Genomic DNA, 8,616 nt, shown 5'->3' with positions numbered 1-8,616 from the left:
TTCAGATAATGTTCTAAATCATAAATTTTCCGTCATTATTTTAGACATATCAGTGTAAAATGTGGATTTTAGTGCAATTAAATGTCACACCCTGGTCACCTTTGTAACCCAGGAGTTCCCTTATGATTAATGTTATTCCTATGATTGCCAAAGGAATTAATAATAATTAGCTCCCTATAGCCAGAAACAGATAAACCACCTGCTTTCCCCTTTGTGATTCATTTATTTCATTTTTTTAATAACACAATGAAACAATTACCTTCCATTTGTGACATCACAATCACTCCCATAGCAACAGGCATCTCTTTCTATCATTTCAGTGTGGGGATAATCAGAGAGCCAGATATGCGTTTTGAAGGAGAAAGAACATATTTATATATAAATACACTAACAAGCAGCAAGTTATAGGAGACAGAAATAGAGAGGAATAGGAATATTCTCATAGATAAGGTCTTCTTTTTTAAATGTTAATTTTTGTTTGACTGTAAGCTTCATCTTTTAAACCCTTTCTCCCATTATTATCATCATACCTTAAGTGCTTACAGCTGAACACCAGTTCACTGTGACCTTTCTGAAAGCACAAGCCATTCTTTCTCTTTGTCACTGTGATAATGGAATGGATCAGATTCTTCCTGCAGACACTATAATGGAGTTCAACTGTCTATGGCATACACTGATGAAAAATGTTAAACCTTTCTTGTCTCCACCATGTGCCGCCACAGCACACAGCAGATGCCCTGCCTGGAGATGCCCATATGGCAGGCTGGTATCGGTGATATTTCCTCTAATGTCATGAGAGACTGCTGTATGGAAAGGATGCAGTGGGTGCCATTTGGAGGCTTAGGTACAAGTGCATTGAGTGAGAGCCACTTTATCTGTCTCTGCCTGCCCCCCTGCACAGTGCCAGCTAGGCACTGAAAGTGTCAGGGACACAGAGCTCTTTCACTACCCACTCCCCGTCCACACACACAACACATATCTATCCTCTTACAGATGCCTGATGTTCCTTTAACAGTCCATAATTTCTTTTTTTTTTAACTGAAACTGAAAAATTATGCATAAAATGCAAACATTACAGGCAAGGCACATGCTGACTTAAATCCTCATTATACAGCTATCAGTATCAATCACAGGTATTACTTCTGTTTCTCAAAGAAAAATGCATTGTGGGCTATGTACTGTTAAGGTAATGGGGCAGCTAGAGTGGGGGGGTCAGGGGGAAAGAGACAAAAAATATTGTAAAATTCACACCTATAGCCACCAACTAATAAGTTTGCTGGTTCTCTATCACTCACTATTATTATCCATTGTCCTTATTATTTAACTAGCCATTTAAGGCTAGTGAGGTGATGGACCCATTAATGAAGGGGAACAAAAAAGTAAATAGACTTCTCTCATCCCAAAGATTTAGTGAGCAGACATTCCAGCCCTACAGATATTATATAAGCTACAGTTTAATTAATTTTGCCAAGTGGGATACGTGTAAGGTAATAGATTATGTAAGGCAGGATGATGATGATGATGATGATGATGATGATGATGATGATGGTGATTCAGTGAGCGTGCTTTTTTTTAGTCTCTTCTCTAATTCCTCACTGGAGACCCTACATTCAGAGACTAGTGGCGGTAAACTGATCCTGGATTCTGGTGCCATGACTCTATTACCTAGGAATTATAATATAATAGCCTTATTATAGGTTTTCCAGACTTCTCTGGAGGAAGCATACCTCCAGAATCATTCTGATCTGGGTTAATTTTTTATTTCTGTTCTTCTAGATTCATATTGCTGCATTATCATGGGTAATACAATAAATAATGTCTCACATCTAGTTCAATCTCTTCATGACTATGTGTTGGTGACCAGTCTGAGGACACATGAGAACTTTTACTTCCAAACTATAAAAGCTTAGGGAAAACTAACGTGAAATACCTGATCGTGGCTAATCAACTATACCATAGTTTAGTTTCTTCTTTAGATACAGACTTAAACCTCATGTATGCTTGCCAAGTCAAAGGCCAAGTGAGGAAACTGTGAGAATTGTTCTACCTACGGTTCCAGTATTGGCAAAATATCATGGCTAGCTAAGGTATTTGCATTGGTTTTACTTGTGTCTATGGAAATAGGCATAAACTGATATAAGACTCCAATGTTTAGTCTCTTTTTCTTTGGTCAAGTCATTCAGTTAATATATTGAGACACTGCTACTTTAAGGTTCTATACCCCAAGTGTTCAACCAAGTATATAGCGCTGCTTATATTTGCATTAGCAAACAGGTTATAGGCTAAACTTTGCACTGATTAACACAGATGGTTTATAGTAATGCAGCCTGTGTTCAATCCGTATCTAAGATATGTTTTGTTACCTCCTTATGCCTCATTTTCCTAATATTCTCAAAAATGATAGTAATGGAAATCCATAGCATGGATTGTTAAATGAAGTAATACATGAAATACCTACAAGAGTGGCATAGGGCACAATAAATCCTTTGTAAATGTATTAGTCACTTCAGGTGCAGAGGAAAGCTGAGACTGTTGAATGCCACCCCAAAATAAGTTCTTTGAAGACAAAGACTTTAATGTTCCCTTCAAACACACACACACACACACACACACGCACACACACACACGCACACGCACACGCACACACACACACCAGAACGTAGTTCAGTGCCTCCTAACACAAAACTAGGACTTACAAGAGTTCAGTGGTGTCTGTGTTCTGAAATCTCTAATCGGTGTATGATTAATCTATCTCTGGACAAATGGCTGAATCTTTTGTTTGGAGCTCCTGTTGAGCAACCTTTCTAGGACAATAGGCAGATGAAGTATTATCACGTTCCTAAAGTTAATAACAACTAAGATACTTCAAAACTATGTACAAATTGGCTCTGGTTTCCTGCCAGTGGTTTTTGCTGGTACACTGGATGAAGCTTTGATTGCTGGCTAGCAAGTGCACTGACTTGATGTGTGTTCCCTGAGGTTTTAATCATTTTGATCACATTCTTGTCTCACTGAAAAGTGCAGTTGTTGGCAATCACTTCTTCCCTCATTACTGCCAACTGGCTCTGGCCTGCTATCCTTTTTTTTTTTTCTTTTATTGCTTCCTCACTCTATTTTTTTATAACATAACTTAAAAACAGTCCAAGCACCTTGGCTACATACCATGCTTGGCCGTTAGGAAGATCCTCACTGGAATAATACATTCCATTGAAGTTTATTAAAATGAGAAATGCAATAATTAATTACCTTTCTATACTAGTGTCATTCATATTGAGTCAACTCTCCACCATATTTCTGCTGAGGACAAAAATATATGGTATTTATATTCATTGGGGCTATCAGGTGATAGCTATTTTGATTCACTAATTGATACATATACCCATCTAACAAGTCTTCATTGAATGCTTAACATGTGCCAGGTATCGTGCAAGTTACTGGGAATACAATGATAAACAAAAGCAATTGCAGCCCTTGATCTGATAGAACACTTATTCTAATAAAATAAACAAACCTCAACCACACAAACCAATGTAAAACTGTAACAGTATTTATGGTCTAAAGTTGAAGTACATGGTTCCACAACTGGTAGGAGTGTTTGACGCAGTAAATCTGGTTAAAGACCTCTTCCTAAAGAAATGTCTGTTGCACAATGAGAGTAATGACTCATAATAGGGAAGACCTTTCTATGTTGGAGGCAGAGTAAATGCCATGTTACTGAGATGGAAGGGAAGTTTGATCCCAGAGTCTCAAAGGAACAAACAAAAGACTGGAGTAATGGAAACAGAAAGAATGAGGTGGATAAAGCTGGAGAGGTTGATAGGGATTATATCATGTGAGATCTTGAAAGCCAAGTTAATAAATTAAGTAGAGTTTAAGAAAAACGAGTTGTGAATAATTTTAAACTGAAAACGGTTATGACTCAAATTTGCATTTTGAATATAACACTGACTGGAATATAGAAAAGAGATTTTAATAATGGACAAGAGATAAAGACAGACCAATAAAGGGGCTAAGATAAAAATCCTAGGGAGCGGGGAAAGAGGGCAACTGGACAAAAGTTGTAGAAGTAAATATGAAGAGAAATAGAAAGATCAAAACATACATAGAAACAAATGAGAATGAAAATATATCAAAATTATTGGGGTGCTGTGAAAGCAGAATTAACAGGGAAATTTATATCATTATAGCCCTATCTCAAGAAACAAACAAAAATCCCAAATAAATAAACTAACATTACATTTAAAAACAAAACAAAACAAAACAAAAAACACACACTTGAGCATTTAATAAACTTCCATCCATGTGGCTTCAAGTTACCAGGACACAGACCCTTCCAACACCCTTTTCTTCTCCTCAGCTCTTCTGCAGAAGAATTTGTCCTTCACAGTGACTGGCTGCTTTCAGAGCTTTCCCATCCCCAGACCCTTTTAGTAAGTAGCCCAATTGCACTGCATCAATGATAGGAGCAGCTCCAGTCTTGTTTCTGGCAGAATTTACCTGTGTCTGCTCACTGACCAAGGTCCAGAGTTCATCAAGGCTGACAGTTTGGCAGAAGCTCTGGTTCTTCTTTAAATGGTTATGCCTCATAGCAACTTTCTCAAAGTAACCTGGGTGATGTTTGTCCGAGCTGATCCTGTGGTGATGCGTGCCACCGGCATTACCTCAGCCTTCTGGGTGCTTCCAGTGCTTACTGATGCGGCCGTGGCCGTGGCTCATGTAGACCCGGAGTTTCTGAGTTTTCCTCCATCTGGATGGCATGTCACGAGCTGGGATGAAGGACCCCTGACACTACATCTTAAAGAACTAGAAAAAGAAGGACAACTGAAATCCCCAAATCTGCAGAAGGAAGAGAATAATACAAATCAGAGCAGAACTAAATGAAATAGAGAACAAAAAGACAATAGAAAAAATAATAACGCAACGACATGCTGGTTCTTCGAAAAGATTAATAAAATTAATAAACCCTCATTTTTTCTTGGTTGAAGAAAAAAAGAGAAAAGACACAAATAAATAAAATCATAAATGAAAGTGGGGAAGTTACCACGAATGCCACAGAAATATAAAGAATCATCCAAGAATCCAAGAATACTACTGAAGGACTATATGCCACCAAATTCAATACCCTTGAAAAAATGGACAAGTCTTAGAAATATATAGAATAAGATGAATCATCAAAAACTGGAAAATCTAAATAGTCTGATCAGTAGTAAGGAAATTGAAACAGTCATCTAAAACCTCCCCAAAAGCAAAAGCCCAGGACCAGATGGCTTCACTAGTGAATTCTACCAAACATTCAAAGATGATTTAATATCTCTCCTCAAAATCTTCCAAAAAATTGAATAAAAGACAGGACTTCCTAACTCATTTTATGAAGCCAAAATTACCCTGATACCAAAATCTGGTATAGAAATCAAAACCTGTAGAATAGAAAACTACAGACCAATATCTCTAATGAATACAGACAAAAAAATCCTAAACAAAATACTAGCAAATCAAATACAGCAATACATTAAGAAAATTATACATCATGATCAAATGAATTTCATTTCAGGGGCACAACGATTGTTCAACATATACAAATTGGTCAATGTAATACACCATATAAACAAAGGTTGCAAACCATGTGATTATATCAATCGCTGCAGAAAAAGTATTTGATAAGATACAACATCCATGTATGATTAAAACACTTAATAAAGTGGGTATAGAAAGAAAGTATCTCAACATAGTAAAAGCCATATACGACAAACCCTCAGCTAATATCATACTTAATGGTGAAAACCTGAAAACCTTTCCTCTAAGATCAGGACCAAGAGAGAGATGCCCCCTATCACCACTGTTATCCAACATAGTGTTGGTTGGAAGTTCTAGCCAGAGAAATCAGGCAAGAGAACAAAATAAAAGGCATCCAAATTGTGAATGAAGCAGATAGGATAAAAGGATATTTAGATAGTAGTATGAATAACATTTAGAATCAAGCATGCATCAGTAATCTCAGGGTGATTCCTAGTTTACAGATTGTATAAGTTTGGTGTATGATGGGGTCATTCGTAAAGACAAGAAACATATAAGATGACTACATCAAGTTTAGTTTTAACTATATCAACATTAAAGTATACTGGGAATATTTAGGAGAATATGTCAGGTGAGAAGATAGCACCTGAATATGAGTATTTGTGGACTATCTTCTTATATCTAGTAGTTCTAGTCATAGGAATGGATGGACTAGCGGAGACAGGGAGTGTGAGTGATAAGAGAAGTGTGAAGAAGACTCAGCTTTTAGAGTTTGAAAAACTGTGCACCATGAATGCCAGGCCTCCCCATTAACTTAATAATTTAATATTTAGGATGGCCTCCTATTGAATTAAGAACAGAACCTGGACAACGGATAAAAGATACATGAGAATTTGAAGGATTGTAATAAATTTTCTAGTGGCTACAATAACTTGCTATAGATTTGTCTGTGTAGATTGACATTGACAATTATTAATACCTCTTGTTTTTTTCTGAAGATCAAGAGAGTAACTGATCATGTATGTTAATTTTCCACTTTCTTTTTCTCCTGTAAATAGAGACAGTAAAGCTGTCATTCATAGTGTTGCTCAATATCCCTTATATGAACACCTGAGGAACAAAATTTTCTCATAGCTTGTACTCAGAATATTTCTGACAAGGTAATCTCCCTGCTCTTCAATAATCAGGTCATTTGTCCCCTCAAGCTAAACCCCCGGTATCCTTTTTAAAATGTAAACGTCTTTTCTTTGGCTTCAAGGCTTCCTCCTGCTTTGCTCACCTGTGTATTTGTTTTCCTCAGATGTCTAGGCTTCTCACCACTACACTATCCTTGCTGCCTTCAAAGTAACTTAATTATGTAGGTCATTCTTTTCTCTTTTTCTAGCTTTTATCACTTTCTGCATCCTCTTACATCTTCTCCGTTGGGCATGTCTACAGCTGAAATCTCCCCAGTTTTATTATTCTTTTTAAAAGGTGGGCTCTTCCTCCAGAAGTTGACAGAGACACCCAAGTCTCTGAAGATAGGCTTTTTGAGCCATATGTAAACTAAACTGATTAGTCAGTCCAGTGCACTGTGGGAATATATAAAAATAGATAAACATGAATATTCCTGCTCTCTAGTTTTCTTATAATTCACTTTGAGTATAGAGTATCTTTCAGCCCCCCTTTCCCCTTTCAAATTTGGAAACCAGAAAACAACTCAGGTTTTTATGGAAGGTAGTACGATTAAGACAATTAAGGTGAAATAGGAAATAAAAGTGCTATCTGATGGAAGCACATCCTCTTTTTCCCACCCCACTTCTACATGCTCTAGTCAATTACTTCTAAACCTCCCCCCTTACCTTTTCTGATAGGCAAGACTATAATAATGAAAATATATTTTTATAGGCTTTTATGTCAATAGTCATAATGCCGATAATGTTGATAGATTTTTAGTGCATTAATTGGTTGCTTTGGACATTTGCACGCATTTGAACTTATCATATCACTGGTGTGGCTTTCCCCTCCCTTTCAAAGATTTGGGCAATGTCTTCTTTCAAATCTCCCTTGACAATCAGCCCTAGGAAAGGCTGATATGTGAATCTCCCAAGCCATTCTTAATTAATCATATTTGAGTAAAAATGACTTCCACTCTAATATTTCAATATGCAAGAAATACATATCTGTCTGTAGATAGGATCTGATGTGGTTCGATGCCTATGAATTCAAAACAAATAAAATATTAACCCAACACTCATGCATCTCACAATGTAAAGGAAGGTGAAGGCATGGGTACAGCTAGCTGTAATGTAAATTGGAACAAAGTTTGTCTTGGGGAAGTGCCATGAAGATTCATTGAAGAGGGTGACAACTTTCACTGGAAGACTTAAAAAGTTTCCTGATGGGAATGGGAGCATTGTAGAGGTGATCAAATAAATAGGCACAGAGAGTGGAAAGAACTCACAATGTCCACAATTCTGCGAGTAGCAGGAGAGTAGATAGATCTGCTAAGTACCAGGGAATGAGGTTGTGAAGGTGGTGTAGGATGCAGCATGGGGAGTATAATGCCACATGAGTAGACACGCTCATCCCGGGGTGTCCAGAACACTTATCACCTATTCTTATTAATAGCAACCTTTTGGTTTAGATAGCAGATTATGTGATTATCCTGTCCATAAGGAGCAGTGACAGTCCTATAGATTGATGCTTTCCACAGTGCACTTAACAGAAGTGCAAAACAAATGTTCATAAGGACTCTGAACAAAAAGATTCCATAGACTATTGTGAGAATATTGTTTAAAACTTATGTCCTTCTTAAAGACTTGTAATGCATGCTTACAAGTCTTGTGTTACAGAAACTTATTTAAATATCATGGTGATTTTTGACCACGGATACCTTTTTATCACAGGACACAACATAACATATCAAGAAAGTGGAAATTGTTGTCTTTTGATTGGAAGAGTGTTACAGGATAACTTTTATGTGATAGGGAGATTAATCTTTGGAAAGCTGGGTTAATAAGTGACAAACACTCGAGGGGGCGAGACATATTACATTTTTAACATTTTACTTATGCTCTATCTTAATCTAGTATGACAGATTGCATTTTCCTACAATGAATG

General features: G+C 37.0%; 1 pseudogene across 1 annotated transcript; it reads right to left on the bottom strand.

Moving 5' to 3' along the window:
- Nucleotides 1-4,308: 4,308 nt before the first annotated feature.
- Nucleotides 4,309-4,758, bottom strand: LOC308509835 (large ribosomal subunit protein uL15-like; annotated as a pseudogene). Its single transcript has one exon. The product of its transcript is annotated as a large ribosomal subunit protein uL15-like (transcript).
- Nucleotides 4,759-8,616: the final 3,858 nt, after the last annotated feature.

Source organism: Rhinolophus hipposideros (genome assembly GCF_964194185.1).
Source record: "Rhinolophus hipposideros genome assembly, chromosome: 17".
NCBI classification, from domain to species: domain Eukaryota; kingdom Metazoa; phylum Chordata; class Mammalia; order Chiroptera; family Rhinolophidae; genus Rhinolophus; species Rhinolophus hipposideros.
Note: the sequence above shows the minus strand (reverse complement) of the source record. Positions and strands in the feature narration are given on the sequence as shown.